Genomic DNA, 16,737 nt, shown 5'->3' with positions numbered 1-16,737 from the left:
AAAAAAACCAAACAAACATAAAATCATTGAGTGTGAATTCCAGAGAACAGGATAAAAATAATTGTGATAGAGAACGGGCTTTGGAGGAAGTAAGAGTTTAGAATAATAGTGGCAAAGTCCAACATGACTTTAGAATGCCACAGATGATAGAGGAAACCAAAATGTAGGCTTACTCAGTGTCAGAGTGAGAAGATATGAGGTATGGTGGAATTCATTGCTTCAACACCTCAAGGTGCTTAGTCTCTCAGTTGTGCCCAACTTTTTGTGATCCCATGGACTGTAGCCCACCAGGTTCTTCGTCCATGGAATTCTCCAGGCAAGGATACTGGAGAATGGGTAGCCATTTCCTTTTCCAGGGGATCTTTCTGACCTAAGGATAGAATCCAGGTCTCCCTCATTGCAGATGGATTCTCTACCATCTGAGCCAACAGGGAAGCCACCTCAAGACCTCAAACAGAATACTAACTTAGAGTCACATGAATAAGAATAAAGTGAAGGTTTCAGAGGCAATAACAGTGTTAGCTGGTAGATAGCAAACTAGTCTGTAGAAAAATGCAGAAGCATAACTTGGTGGGCGGGAAGTTCCCTTAAATTAAGCTCAAAAAGAAGCTTCTGGTAGTCAAAGACAGGCCTTTTGGTTGTGATTGTGTAATCCGTAGGAAGTTAAGTATGGGAAACACTTGAAGATATTTTAGATGTAGATTTCCACATGTATATCACCAGTCTTGGCTTCTCTGGAACTCCAGATTCATACTGAATTGATAACTTGACATTTTCATTTTTATGTCTAATAGATGTCTCAGATTTAATATGTGCTAAACAGAATTCTTGATTTTCTCTCATACCCACACATATTCAGTCTTCCCCATATCAAAAAACAATACCATTACTGACTCAGTTTAATCAGGAAAAAACTTTAAGTTATCCTGATGCCTCTCTTTTTCAATTTTGCACTTCTCAGTTAAAGCAAGACCTATTAATGCTACTTTTAAAACATATTCTAAATTCATCCACTATTCTCAATCTCCTTTATCACCACTCTAGCCCTAGGCACTTATATATCATCTGAATTACTGAAATCACCTCATGCGGGTCTACCAGCTATTATTGTACACACTTACCTTATACTCTCTACAGAGTAGAAAGAGGGATTTTTAATATATATAAATATATCACTTCCTGGCATAAAATTATATCCCATTGGATTTAGAAATATGTCCAGTTTTCCTCCCCTGATTTACATTAACTTGCACAAACATGTCCTCATCTCCCCTAACCCACCATAATCCATATATATTTATCTAATTCTGCTTCTCTAGCATAAGTGGCTCATGTCTGTCTTTTGCATTGTCTGATCCCACTGTTTGGAAAGATATTTCACTAGAGTTTCATAGAGCTGTGTACTTCTTGCCACATCTCAAAATTAATAGCATCTTTTCAGAGAGGATTTGCTAGACAGTCAGTGTAAAATTGAACTCTTGATGCTAGATATCACTTCATTCATCTTAAGGATTTGATATATTACTTGTTTGTGAAAGTTAAATTGGTTAGATAGTAAATTCACTTTTGCTAAGGAGGACACTGTTAGGCAAATCTATTTAATAGCTATATAATCTTACAAAAACAATTAATAATAATATATGGGTCACAGTATTGTTCTCATGTAAAAAGAGTATAAATGAAAAATTGTGGAGAGTTTACATGATACATAAAATATTCAATAAATGACTCTTGATTGGATAAAAGAAACAGGATAATAATGAATAATAGGAAGAAAATAGGGTGCAGAAGAATGAAAGGTAGGAGAATACGGTAGTTGATATGGCGTTGAAGGGGCATGAAAACTATATAGGGCAGAGAGAAAGAAAAAAGATAATTGATTTCCTGTGGGCCAAGAGAGCTAAAAAACAATACTGACATTGTTCCTCATTGTTCAAAAGGGATAACTGGAAAATCTCTTAAAACATCGGAGAGCAGTTCAACAGTACCCAGAGGATCAGAAACAGTTCAACCACCGGGTGTGGTTTCAGAGCCCACCACCCTATTGCCTGGGGTTACAAGCACCAAGGCCACAGGATCCGAGGCCAGTTTACCTTCAACTGGAGTGTCAGGGTTGCCTGGCTCCACACAAGGAGGATTTGCAGCAACTGGAGGGAGTGGTGCAGGCTCAAAGCCTACTGCCCCGGGATCAGGAGGAACAAGGGCCAGTGTTGTATCAGGAACCAGCGTACCTGTATCTGGAGCACCAGTGACCCCTGGGTCATCACCGGGAAGTCCGCAAGCAGCTGGAGCACGTGGTGAAGGTTCAGCGACAGCTTCCCCGTCGTCTGGAGCCACAGGGACAAATGTTATCGGATCAGGAGCCAGCACACCTTTATCGGGAGCGCCTGTGACCCCTGCGTCAGCCAGTGTAAGCCCAGAAGCCACGGGAAGGCCTCCTGTAAGTTCAGAGTCAACGGTCACACTGTCTGGAGCAACAGGGCCTAGTTTTCTAAGGTCTGGAACCAGTGTACCTTTACCTGGAGGAGCAGTGACCCCTGGGTCATCCCCAGGAGGGTCATCAGCACCTGCAAGCCCTGGGGCAGGCTCAGAAACAACTGTCCGAGTCCCTGGAGCCAGCGGGACTGATGTCACAGCATCAGGAGCCAGCTCACCCTCATCTGGAGCACCAGGGAGCCCTGGATCATCACCAGGAAGGTCAAGCGCAACTGCAGTATCTGGCGAAGGGTCTCAGCCCACTGTCCCATCATCTGGAGCAACAGGGACTAATGCCGGACAATCAGGCACCCGTTTCCCCTCATCTGGAGTCCCAGCCACAGCTGGATCCACCACAGGAGGGTCAGCAGTAGCTGGGACACCTGGTGTAGATTCCCAGCAAACTGCCACACCGTCGGGCGCTGCGAGGACGACTGCTGGCGGATTCGGAACCGGCCTGCCTCCGGGTCAGACATCGGAGAGCAGTTCATCAGTGCCCGGGGGATCAGAAACAGTTCAACCACCGGGTGTGGTTTCAGAGCCCACCACCCTATTGCCTGGGGTTACAAGCACCAAGGCCACAGGATCCGAGGCCAGTTTACCTTCAACTGGAGTGTCAGGGTTGCCTGGCTCCACACAAGGAGGATTTGCAGCAACTGGAGGGAGTGGTGCAGGCTCAAAGCCTACTGCCCCGGGATCAGGAGGAACAAGGGCCAGTGTTGTATCAGGAACCAGCGTACCTGTATCTGGAGCACCAGTGACCCCTGGGTCATCACCGGGAAGTCCGCAAGCAGCTGGAGCACGTGGTGAAGGTCCAGCGACAGCTTCCCCGTCGTCTGGAGCCACAGGGACAAATGTTATCGGATCAGGAGCCAGCACACCTTTATCGGGAGCGCCTGTGACCCCTGCGTCAGCCAGTGTAAGCCCAGAAGCCACGGGAAGGCCTCCTGTAAGTTCAGAGTCAATGGTCACACTGTCTGGAGCAACAGGGCCTAGTTTTCTAAGGTCTGGAACCAGTGTACCTTTACCTGGAGGAGCAGTGACCCCTGGGTCATCCCCAGGAGGGTCATCAGCACCTGCAAGCCCTGGGGCAGGCTCAGAAACAACTGTCCGAGTCCCTGGAGCCAGCGGGACTGATGTCACAGCATCAGGAGCCAGCTCACCCTCATCTGGAGCACCAGGGAGCCCTGGATCATCACCAGGAAGGTCAAGCGCAACTGCAGTATCTGGCGAAGGGTCTCAGCCCACTGTCCCATCATCTGGAGCAACAGGGACTAATGCCGGACAATCAGGCACCCGTTTCCCCTCATCTGGAGTCCCAGCCACAGCTGGATCCACCACAGGAGGGTCAGCAGTAGCTGGGACACCTGGTGTAGATTCCCAGCAAACTGCCACACCGTCGGGCGCTGCGAGGACGACTGCTGGCGGATTCGGAACCGGCCTGCCTCCGGGTCAGACATCGGAGAGCAGTTCATCAGTGCCCGGGGGATCAGAAACAGTTCAACCACCGGGTGTGGTTTCAGAGCCCACCACCCTATTGCCTGGGGTTACAAGCACCAAGGCCACAGGATCCGAGGCCAGTTTACCTTCAACTGGAGTGTCAGGGTTGCCTGGCTCCACACAAGGAGGATTTGCAGCAACTGGAGGGAGTGGTGCAGGCTCAAAGCCTACTGCCCCGGGATCAGGAGGAACAAGGGCCAGTGTTGTATCAGGAACCAGCGTACCTGTATCTGGAGCACCAGTGACCCCTGGGTCATCACCGGGAAGTCCGCAAGCAGCTGGAGCACGTGGTGAAGGTTCAGCGACAGCTTCCCCGTCGTCTGGAGCCACAGGGACAAATGTTATCGGATCAGGAGCCAGCACACCTTTATCGGGAGCGCCTGTGACCCCTGCGTCAGCCAGTGTAAGCCCAGAAGCCACGGGAAGGCCTCCTGTAAGTTCAGAGTCAACGGTCACACTGTCTGGAGCAACAGGGCCTAGTTTTCTAAGGTCTGGAACCAGTGTACCTTTACCTGGAGGAGCAGTGACCCCTGGGTCATCCCCAGGAGGGTCATCAGCACCTGCAAGCCCTGGGGCAGGCTCAGAAACAACTGTCCGAGTCCCTGGAGCCAGCGGGACTGATGTCACAGCATCAGGAGCCAGCTCACCCTCATCTGGAGCACCAGGGAGCCCTGGATCATCACCAGGAAGGTCAAGCGCAACTGCAGTATCTGGCGAAGGGTCTCAGCCCACTGTCCCATCATCTGGAGCAACAGGGACTAATGCCGGACAATCAGGCACCCGTTTCCCCTCATCTGGAGTCCCAGCCACAGCTGGATCCACCACAGGAGGGTCAGCAGTAGCTGGGACACCTGGTGTAGATTCCCAGCAAACTGCCACACCGTCGGGCGCTGCGAGGACGACTGCTGGCGGATTCGGAACCGGCCTGCCTCCGGGTCAGACATCGGAGAGCAGTTCATCAGTGCCCGGGGGATCAGAAACAGTTCAACCACCGGGTGTGGTTTCAGAGCCCACCACCCTATTGCCTGGGGTTACAAGCACCAAGGCCACAGGATCCGAGGCCAGTTTACCTTCAACTGGAGTGTCAGGGTTGCCTGGCTCCACACAAGGAGGATTTGCAGCAACTGGAGGGAGTGGTGCAGGCTCAAAGCCTACTGCCCCGGAATCAGGAGGAACAAGGGCCAGTGTTGTATCAGGAACCAGCGTACCTGTATCTGGAGCACCAGTGACCCCTGGGTCATCACCGGGAAGTCCGCAAGCAGCTGGAGCACGTGGTGAAGGTCCAGCGACAGCTTCCCCGTCGTCTGGAGCCACAGGGACAAATGTTATCGGATCAGGAGCCAGCACACCTTTATCGGGAGCGCCTGTGACCCCTGCGTCAGCCAGTGTAAGCCCAGAAGCCACGGGAATGCCTCCTGTAAGTTCAGAGTCAACGGTCACACTGTCTGGAGCAACAGGGCCTAGTTTTCTAAGGTCTGGAACCAGTGTACCTTTACCTGGAGGAGCAGTGACCCCTGGGTCATCCCCAGGAGGGTCATCAGCACCTGCAAGCCCTGGGGCAGGCTCAGAAACAACTGTCCGAGTCCCTGGAGCCAGCGGGACTGATGTCACAGCATCAGGAGCCAGCTCACCCTCATCTGGAGCACCAGGGAGCCCTGGATCATCACCAGGAAGGTCAAGCGCAATATCTGCAGTATCTGGCGAAGGGTCTCAGCCCACTGTCCCATCATCTGGAGCAACAGGGACTAATGCCGGACAATCAGGCACCCGTTTCCCCTCATCTGGAGTCCCAGCCACAGCTGGATCCACCACAGGAGGGTCAGCAGTAGCTGGGACACCTGGTGTAGATTCCCAGCAAACTGCCACACCGTCGGGCGCTGCGAGGACGACTGCTGGCGGATTCGGAACCGGCCTGCCTCCGGGTCAGACATCGGAGAGCAGTTCATCAGTGCCCGGGGGATCAGAAACAGTTCAACCACCGGGTGTGGTTTCAGAGCCCACCACCCTATTGCCTGGGGTTACAAGCACCAAGGCCACAGGATCCGAGGCCAGTTTACCTTCAACTGGAGTGTCAGGGTTGCCTGGCTCCACACAAGGAGGATTTGCAGCAACTGGAGGGAGTGGTGCAGGCTCAAAGCCTACTGCCCCGGGATCAGGAGGAACAAGGGCCAGTGTTGTATCAGGAACCAGCGTACCTGTATCTGGAGCACCAGTGACCCCTGGGTCATCACCGGGAAGTCCGCAAGCAGCTGGAGCACGTGGTGAAGGTTCAGCGACAGCTTCCCCGTCGTCTGGAGCCACAGGGACAAATGTTATCGGATCAGGAGCCAGCACACCTTTATCGGGAGCGCCTGTGACCCCTGCGTCAGCCAGTGTAAGCCCAGAAGCCACGGGAAGGCCTCCTGTAAGTTCAGAGTCAACGGTCACACTGTCTGGAGCAACAGGGCCTAGTTTTCTAAGGTCTGGAACCAGTGTACCTTTACCTGGAGGAGCAGTGACCCCTGGGTCATCCCCAGGAGGGTCATCAGCACCTGCAAGCCCTGGGGCAGGCTCAGAAACAACTGTCCGAGTCCCTGGAGCCAGCGGGACTGATGTCACAGCATCAGGAGCCAGCTCACCCTCATCTGGAGCACCAGGGAGCCCTGGATCATCACCAGGAAGGTCAAGCGCAATATCTGCAGTATCTGGCGAAGGGTCTCAGCCCACTGTCCCATCATCTGGAGCAACAGGGACTAATGCCGGACAATCAGGCACCCGTTTCCCCTCATCTGGAGTCCCAGCCACAGCTGGATCCACCACAGGAGGGTCAGCAGTAGCTGGGACACCTGGTGTAGATTCCCAGCAAACTGCCACACCGTCGGGCGCTGCGAGGACGACTGCTGGCGGATTCGGAACCGGCCTGCCTCCGGGTCAGACATCGGAGAGCAGTTCATCAGTGCCCGGGGGATCAGAAACAGTTCAACCACCGGGTGTGGTTTCAGAGCCCACCACCCTATTGCCTGGGGTTACAAGCACCAAGGCCACAGGATCCGAGGCCAGTTTACCTTCAACTGGAGTGTCAGGGTTGCCTGGCTCCACACAAGGAGGATTTGCAGCAACTGGAGGGAGTGGTGCAGGCTCAAAGCCTACTGCCCCGGGATCAGGAGGAACAAGGGCCAGTGTTGTATCAGGAACCAGCGTACCTGTATCTGGAGCACCAGTGACCCCTGGGTCATCACCGGGAAGTCCGCAAGCAGCTGGAGCACGTGGTGAAGGTTCAGCGACAGCTTCCCCGTCGTCTGGAGCCACAGGGACAAATGTTATCGGATCAGGAGCCAGCACACCTTTATCGGGAGCGCCTGTGACCCCTGCGTCAGCCAGTGTAAGCCCAGAAGCCACGGGAAGGCCTCCTGTAAGTTCAGAGTCAACGGTCACACTGTCTGGAGCAACAGGGCCTAGTTTTCTAAGGTCTGGAACCAGTGTACCTTTACCTGGAGGAGCAGTGACCCCTGGGTCATCCCCAGGAGGGTCATCAGCACCTGCAAGCCCTGGGGCAGGCTCAGAAACAACTGTCCGAGTCCCTGGAGCCAGCGGGACTGATGTCACAGCATCAGGAGCCAGCTCACCCTCATCTGGAGCACCAGGGAGCCCTGGATCATCACCAGGAAGGTCAAGCGCAATATCTGCAGTATCTGGCGAAGGGTCTCAGCCCACTGTCCCATCATCTGGAGCAACAGGGACTAATGCCGGACAATCAGGCACCCGTTTCCCCTCATCTGGAGTCCCAGCCACAGCTGGATCCACCACAGGAGGGTCAGCAGTAGCTGGGACACCTGGTGTAGATTCCCAGCAAACTGCCACACCGTCGGGCGCTGCGAGGACGACTGCTGGCGGATTCGGAACCGGCCTGCCTCCGGGTCAGACATCGGAGAGCAGTTCATCAGTGCCCGGGGGATCAGAAACAGTTCAACCACCGGGTGTGGTTTCAGAGCCCACCACCCTATTGCCTGGGGTTACAAGCACCAAGGCCACAGGATCCGAGGCCAGTTTACCTTCAACTGGAGTGTCAGGGTTGCCTGGCTCCACACAAGGAGGATTTGCAGCAACTGGAGGGAGTGGTGCAGGCTCAAAGCCTACTGCCCCGGGATCAGGAGGAACAAGGGCCAGTGTTGTATCAGGAACCAGCGTACCTGTATCTGGAGCACCAGTGACCCCTGGGTCATCACCGGGAAGTCCGCAAGCAGCTGGAGCACGTGGTGAAGGTTCAGCGACAGCTTCCCCGTCGTCTGGAGCCACAGGGACAAATGTTATCGGATCAGGAGCCAGCACACCTTTATCGGGAGCGCCTGTGACCCCTGCGTCAGCCAGTGTAAGCCCAGAAGCCACGGGAAGGCCTCCTGTAAGTTCAGAGTCAACGGTCACACTGTCTGGAGCAACAGGGCCTAGTTTTCTAAGGTCTGGAACCAGTGTACCTTTACCTGGAGGAGCAGTGACCCCTGGGTCATCCCCAGGAGGGTCATCAGCACCTGCAAGCCCTGGGGCAGGCTCAGAAACAACTGTCCGAGTCCCTGGAGCCAGCGGGACTGATGTCACAGCATCAGGAGCCAGCTCACCCTCATCTGGAGCACCAGGGAGCCCTGGATCATCACCAGGAAGGTCAAGCGCAATATCTGCAGTATCTGGCGAAGGGTCTCAGCCCACTGTCCCATCATCTGGAGCAACAGGGACTAATGCCGGACAATCAGGCACCCGTTTCCCCTCATCTGGAGTCCCAGCCACAGCTGGATCCACCACAGGAGGGTCAGCAGTAGCTGGGACACCTGGTGTAGATTCCCAGCAAACTGCCACACCGTCGGGCGCTGCGAGGACGACTGCTGGCGGATTCGGAACCGGCCTGCCTCCGGGTCAGACATCGGAGAGCAGTTCATCAGTGCCCGGGGGATCAGAAACAGTTCAACCACCGGGTGTGGTTTCAGAGCCCACCACCCTATTGCCTGGGGTTACAAGCACCAAGGCCACAGGATCCGAGGCCAGTTTACCTTCAACTGGAGTGTCAGGGTTGCCTGGCTCCACACAAGGAGGATTTGCAGCAACTGGAGGGAGTGGTGCAGGCTCAAAGCCTACTGCCCCGGGATCAGGAGGAACAAGGGCCAGTGTTGTATCAGGAACCAGCGTACCTGTATCTGGAGCACCAGTGACCCCTGGGTCATCACCGGGAAGTCCGCAAGCAGCTGGAGCACGTGGTGAAGGTTCAGCGACAGCTTCCCCGTCGTCTGGAGCCACAGGGACAAATGTTATCGGATCAGGAGCCAGCACACCTTTATCGGGAGCGCCTGTGACCCCTGCGTCAGCCAGTGTAAGCCCAGAAGCCACGGGAAGGCCTCCTGTAAGTTCAGAGTCAACGGTCACACTGTCTGGAGCAACAGGGCCTAGTTTTCTAAGGTCTGGAACCAGTGTACCTTTACCTGGAGGAGCAGTGACCCCTGGGTCATCCCCAGGAGGGTCATCAGCACCTGCAAGCCCTGGGGCAGGCTCAGAAACAACTGTCCGAGTCCCTGGAGCCAGCGGGACTGATGTCACAGCATCAGGAGCCAGCTCACCCTCATCTGGAGCACCAGGGAGCCCTGGATCATCACCAGGAAGGTCAAGCGCAATATCTGCAGTATCTGGCGAAGGGTCTCAGCCCACTGTCCCATCATCTGGAGCAACAGGGACTAATGCCGGACAATCAGGCACCCGTTTCCCCTCATCTGGAGTCCCAGCCACAGCTGGATCCACCACAGGAGGGTCAGCAGTAGCTGGGACACCTGGTGTAGATTCCCAGCAAACTGCCACACCGTCGGGCGCTGCGAGGACGACTGCTGGCGGATTCGGAACCGGCCTGCCTCCGGGTCAGACATCGGAGAGCAGTTCATCAGTGCCCGGGGGATCAGAAACAGTTCAACCACCGGGTGTGGTTTCAGAGCCCACCACCCTATTGCCTGGGGTTACAAGCACCAAGGCCACAGGATCCGAGGCCAGTTTACCTTCAACTGGAGTGTCAGGGTTGCCTGGCTCCACACAAGGAGGATTTGCAGCAACTGGAGGGAGTGGTGCAGGCTCAAAGCCTACTGCCCCGGGATCAGGAGGAACAAGGGCCAGTGTTGTATCAGGAACCAGCGTACCTGTATCTGGAGCACCAGTGACCCCTGGGTCATCACCGGGAAGTCCGCAAGCAGCTGGAGCACGTGGTGAAGGTTCAGCGACAGCTTCCCCGTCGTCTGGAGCCACAGGGACAAATGTTATCGGATCAGGAGCCAGCACACCTTTATCGGGAGCGCCTGTGACCCCTGCGTCAGCCAGTGTAAGCCCAGAAGCCACGGGAAGGCCTCCTGTAAGTTCAGAGTCAACGGTCACACTGTCTGGAGCAACAGGGCCTAGTTTTCTAAGGTCTGGAACCAGTGTACCTTTACCTGGAGGAGCAGTGACCCCTGGGTCATCCCCAGGAGGGTCATCAGCACCTGCAAGCCCTGGGGCAGGCTCAGAAACAACTGTCCGAGTCCCTGGAGCCAGCGGGACTGATGTCACAGCATCAGGAGCCAGCTCACCCTCATCTGGAGCACCAGGGAGCCCTGGATCATCACCAGGAAGGTCAAGCGCAATATCTGCAGTATCTGGCGAAGGGTCTCAGCCCACTGTCCCATCATCTGGAGCAACAGGGACTAATGCCGGACAATCAGGCACCCGTTTCCCCTCATCTGGAGTCCCAGCCACAGCTGGATCCACCACAGGAGGGTCAGCAGTAGCTGGGACACCTGGTGTAGATTCCCAGCAAACTGCCACACCGTCGGGCGCTGCGAGGACGACTGCTGGCGGATTCGGAACCGGCCTGCCTCCGGGTCAGACATCGGAGAGCAGTTCATCAGTGCCCGGGGGATCAGAAACAGTTCAACCACCGGGTGTGGTTTCAGAGCCCACCACCCTATTGCCTGGGGTTACAAGCACCAAGGCCACAGGATCCGAGGCCAGTTTACCTTCAACTGGAGTGTCAGGGTTGCCTGGCTCCACACAAGGAGGATTTGCAGCAACTGGAGGGAGTGGTGCAGGCTCAAAGCCTACTGCCCCGGGATCAGGAGGAACAAGGGCCAGTGTTGTATCAGGAACCAGCGTACCTGTATCTGGAGCACCAGTGACCCCTGGGTCATCACCGGGAAGTCCGCAAGCAGCTGGAGCACGTGGTGAAGGTTCAGCGACAGCTTCCCCGTCGTCTGGAGCCACAGGGACAAATGTTATCGGATCAGGAGCCAGCACACCTTTATCGGGAGCGCCTGTGACCCCTGCGTCAGCCAGTGTAAGCCCAGAAGCCACGGGAAGGCCTCCTGTAAGTTCAGAGTCAACGGTCACACTGTCTGGAGCAACAGGGCCTAGTTTTCTAAGGTCTGGAACCAGTGTACCTTTACCTGGAGGAGCAGTGACCCCTGGGTCATCCCCAGGAGGGTCATCAGCACCTGCAAGCCCTGGGGCAGGCTCAGAAACAACTGTCCGAGTCCCTGGAGCCAGCGGGACTGATGTCACAGCATCAGGAGCCAGCTCACCCTCATCTGGAGCACCAGGGAGCCCTGGATCATCACCAGGAAGGTCAAGCGCAATATCTGCAGTATCTGGCGAAGGGTCTCAGCCCACTGTCCCATCATCTGGAGCAACAGGGACTAATGCCGGACAATCAGGCACCCGTTTCCCCTCATCTGGAGTCCCAGCCACAGCTGGATCCACCACAGGAGGGTCAGCAGTAGCTGGGACACCTGGTGTAGATTCCCAGCAAACTGCCACACCGTCGGGCGCTGCGAGGACGACTGCTGGCGGATTCGGAACCGGCCTGCCTCCGGGTCAGACATCGGAGAGCAGTTCATCAGTGCCCGGGGGATCAGAAACAGTTCAACCACCGGGTGTGGTTTCAGAGCCCACCACCCTATTGCCTGGGGTTACAAGCACCAAGGCCACAGGATCCGAGGCCAGTTTACCTTCAACTGGAGTGTCAGGGTTGCCTGGCTCCACACAAGGAGGATTTGCAGCAACTGGAGGGAGTGGTGCAGGCTCAAAGCCTACTGCCCCGGGATCAGGAGGAACAAGGGCCAGTGTTGTATCAGGAACCAGCGTACCTGTATCTGGAGCACCAGTGACCCCTGGGTCATCACCGGGAAGTCCGCAAGCAGCTGGAGCACGTGGTGAAGGTCCAGCGACAGCTTCCCCGTCGTCTGGAGCCACAGGGACAAATGTTATCGGATCAGGAGCCAGCACACCTTTATCGGGAGCGCCTGTGACCCCTGCGTCAGCCAGTGTAAGCCCAGAAGCCACGGGAAGGCCTCCTGTAAGTTCAGAGTCAATGGTCACACTGTCTGGAGCAACAGGGCCTAGTTTTCTAAGGTCTGGAACCAGTGTACCTTTACCTGGAGGAGCAGTGACCCCTGGGTCATCCCCAGGAGGGTCATCAGCACCTGCAATCCCTGGGGCAGGCTCAGAAACAACTGTCCGAGTCCCTGGAGCCAGCGGGACTGATGTCACAGCATCAGGAGCCAGCTCACCCTCATCTGGAGCACCAGGGAGCCCTGGATCATCACCAGGAAGGTCAAGCGCAACTGCAGTATCTGGCGAAGGGTCTCAGCCCACTGTCCCATCATCTGGAGCAACAGGGACTAATGCCGGACAATCAGGCACCCGTTTCCCCTCATCTGGAGTCCCAGCCACAGCTGGATCCACCACAGGAGGGTCAGCAGTAGCTGGGACACCTGGTGTAGATTCCCAGCAAACTGCCACACCGTCGGGCGCTGCGAGGACGACTGCTGGCGGATTCGGAACCGGCCTGCCTCCGGGTCAGACATCGGAGAGCAGTTCATCAGTGCCCGGGGGATCAGAAACAGTTCAACCACCGGGTGTGGTTTCAGAGCCCACCACCCTATTGCCTGGGGTTACAAGCACCAAGGCCACAGGATCCGAGGCCAGTTTACCTTCAACTGGAGTGTCAGGGTTGCCTGGCTCCACACAAGGAGGATTTGCAGCAACTGGAGGGAGTGGTGCAGGCTCAAAGCCTACTGCCCCGGGATCAGGAGGAACAAGGGCCAGTGTTGTATCAGGAACCAGCGTACCTGTATCTGGAGCACCAGTGACCCCTGGGTCATCACCGGGAAGTCCGCAAGCAGCTGGAGCACGTGGTGAAGGTTCAGCGACAGCTTCCCCGTCGTCTGGAGCCACAGGGACAAATGTTATCGGATCAGGAGCCAGCACACCTTTATCGGGAGCGCCTGTGACCCCTGCGTCAGCCAGTGTAAGCCCAGAAGCCACGGGAAGGCCTCCTGTAAGTTCAGAGTCAACGGTCACACTGTCTGGAGCAACAGGGCCTAGTTTTCTAAGGTCTGGAACCAGTGTACCTTTACCTGGAGGAGCAGTGACCCCTGGGTCATCCCCAGGAGGGTCATCAGCACCTGCAAGCCCTGGGGCAGGCTCAGAAACAACTGTCCGAGTCCCTGGAGCCAGCGGGACTGATGTCACAGCATCAGGAGCCAGCTCACCCTCATCTGGAGCACCAGGGAGCCCTGGATCATCACCAGGAAGGTCAAGCGCAATATCTGCAGTATCTGGCGAAGGGTCTCAGCCCACTGTCCCATCATCTGGAGCAACAGGGACTAATGCCGGACAATCAGGCACCCGTTTCCCCTCATCTGGAGTCCCAGCCACAGCTGGATCCACCACAGGAGGGTCAGCAGTAGCTGGGACACCTGGTGTAGATTCCCAGCAAACTGCCACACCGTCGGGCGCTGCGAGGACGACTGCTGGCGGATTCGGAACCGGCCTGCCTCCGGGTCAGACATCGGAGAGCAGTTCATCAGTGCCCGGGGGATCAGAAACAGTTCAACCACCGGGTGTGGTTTCAGAGCCCACCACCCTATTGCCTGGGGTTACAAGCACCAAGGCCACAGGATCCGAGGCCAGTTTACCTTCAACTGGAGTGTCAGGGTTGCCTGGCTCCACACAAGGAGGATTTGCAGCAACTGGAGGGAGTGGTGCAGGCTCAAAGCCTACTGCCCCGGGATCAGGAGGAACAAGGGCCAGTGTTGTATCAGGAACCAGCGTACCTGTATCTGGAGCACCAGTGACCCCTGGGTCATCACCGGGAAGTCCGCAAGCAGCTGGAGCACGTGGTGAAGGTTCAGCGACAGCTTCCCCGTCGTCTGGAGCCACAGGGACAAATGTTATCGGATCAGGAGCCAGCACACCTTTATCGGGAGCGCCTGTGACCCCTGCGTCAGCCAGTGTAAGCCCAGAAGCCACGGGAAGGCCTCCTGTAAGTTCAGAGTCAACGGTCACACTGTCTGGAGCAACAGGGCCTAGTTTTCTAAGGTCTGGAACCAGTGTACCTTTACCTGGAGGAGCAGTGACCCCTGGGTCATCCCCAGGAGGGTCATCAGCACCTGCAAGCCCTGGGGCAGGCTCAGAAACAACTGTCCGAGTCCCTGGAGCCAGCGGGACTGATGTCACAGCATCAGGAGCCAGCTCACCCTCATCTGGAGCACCAGGGAGCCCTGGATCATCACCAGGAAGGTCAAGCGCAACTGCAGTATCTGGCGAAGGGTCTCAGCCCACTGTCCCATCATCTGGAGCAACAGGGACTAATGCCAGACAATCAGGCACCCGTTTCCCCTCATCTGGAGTCCCAGCCACAGCTGGATCCACCACAGGAGGGTCAGCAGTAGCTGGGACACCTGGTGTAGATTCCCAGCAAACTGCCACACCGTCGGGCGCTGCGAGGAGGACTGCTGGCGGATTCGGAACCGGCCTGCCTCCGGGTCAGACATCGGAGAGCAGTTCATCAGTGCCCGGGGGATCAGAAACAGTTCAACCACCGGGTGTGGTTTCAGAGCCCACCACCCTATTGCCTGGGGTTACAAGCACCAAGGCCACAGGATCCGAGGCCAGTTTACCTTCAACTGGAGTGTCAGGGTTGCCTGGCTCCACACAAGGAGGATTTGCAGCAACTGGAGGGAGTGGTGCAGGCTCAAAGCCTACTGCCCCGGGATCAGGAGGAACAAGGGCCAGTGTTGTATCAGGAACCAGCGTACCTGTATCTGGAGCACCAGTGACCCCTGGGTCATCACCGGGAAGTCCGCAAGCAGCTGGAGCACGTGGTGAAGGTTCAGCGACAGCTTCCCCGTCGTCTGGAGCCACAGGGACAAATGTTATCGGATCAGGAGCCAGCACACCTTTATCGGGAGCGCCTGTGACCCCTGCGTCAGCCAGTGTAAGCCCAGAAGCCACGGGAAGGCCTCCTGTAAGTTCAGAGTCAACGGTCACACTGTCTGGAGCAACAGGGCCTAGTTTTCTAAGGTCTGGAACCAGTGTACCTTTACCTGGAGGAGCAGTGACCCCTGGGTCATCCCCAGGAGGGTCATCAGCACCTGCAAGCCCTGGGGCAGGCTCAGAAACAACTGTCCGAGTCCCTGGAGCCAGCGGGACTGATGTCACAGCATCAGGAGCCAGCTCACCCTCATCTGGAGCACCAGGGAGCCCTGGATCATCACCAGGAAGGTCAAGCGCAACTGCAGTATCTGGCGAAGGGTCTCAGCCCACTGTCCCATCATCTGGAGCAACAGGGACTAATGCCGGACAATCAGGCACCCGTTTCCCCTCATCTGGAGTCCCAGCCACAGCTGGATCCACCACAGGAGGGTCAGCAGTAGCTGGGACACCTGGTGTAGATTCCCAGCAAACTGCCACACCGTCGGGCGCTGCGAGGAGGACTGCTGGCGGATTCGGAACCGGCCTGCCTCCGGGTCAGACATCGGAGAGCAGTTCATCAGTGCCCGGGGGATCAGAAACAGTTCAACCACCGGGTGTGGTTTCAGAGCCCACCACCCTATTGCCTGGGGTTACAAGCACCAAGGCCACAGGATCCGAGGCCAGTTTACCTTCAACTGGAGTGTCAGGGTTGCCTGGCTCCACACAAGGAGGATTTGCAGCAACTGGAGGGAGTGGTGCAGGCTCAAAGCCTACTGCCCCGGGATCAGGAGGAACAAGGGCCAGTGTTGTATCAGGAACCAGCGTACCTGTATCTGGAGCACCAGTGACCCCTGGGTCATCACCGGGAAGTCCGCAAGCAGCTGGAGCACGTGGTGAAGGTCCAGCGACAGCTTCCCCGTCGTCTGGAGCCACAGGGACAAATGTTATCAGATCAGGAGCCAGCACACCTTTATCGGGAGCGCCTGTGACCCCTGCGTCAGCCAGTGTAAGCCCAGAAGCCACGGGAAGGCCTCCTGTAAGTTCAGAGTCAACGGTCACACTGTCTGGAGCAACAGGGCCTAGTTTTCTAAGGTCTGGAACCAGTGTACCTTTATCTGGAGGAGCAGTGACCCCTGGGTCATCCCCAGGAGGGTCATCAGCACCTGCAAGCCTTGGGGCAGGCTCAGAAACAACTGTCCGAGTCCCTGGAGCCAGCGGGACTGATGTCACAGCATCAGGAGCCAGCTCACCCTCATCTGGAGCACCAGGGAGCCCTGGATCATCACCAGGAAGGTCAAGCGCAATATCTGCAGTATCTGGCGAAGGGTCTCAGCCCACTGTCCCATCATCTGGAGCAACAGGGACTAATGCCGGACAATCAGGCACCCGTTTCCCCTCATCTGGAGTCCCAGCCACAGCTGGATCCACCACAGGAGGGTCAGCAGTAGCTGGGACACCTAGGGTAGATTCCCAGCAAACTGCCACACCGTCGGGCGCTGCGAGGACGACTGCTGGCGGATTCGGAACCGGCCT

This window comes from Dama dama, chromosome 3 (assembly GCF_033118175.1).
Source record: "Dama dama isolate Ldn47 chromosome 3, ASM3311817v1, whole genome shotgun sequence".
In the NCBI taxonomy this organism is placed as follows: domain Eukaryota; kingdom Metazoa; phylum Chordata; class Mammalia; order Artiodactyla; family Cervidae; genus Dama; species Dama dama.
This window is presented reverse-complemented; position numbering follows the sequence as displayed.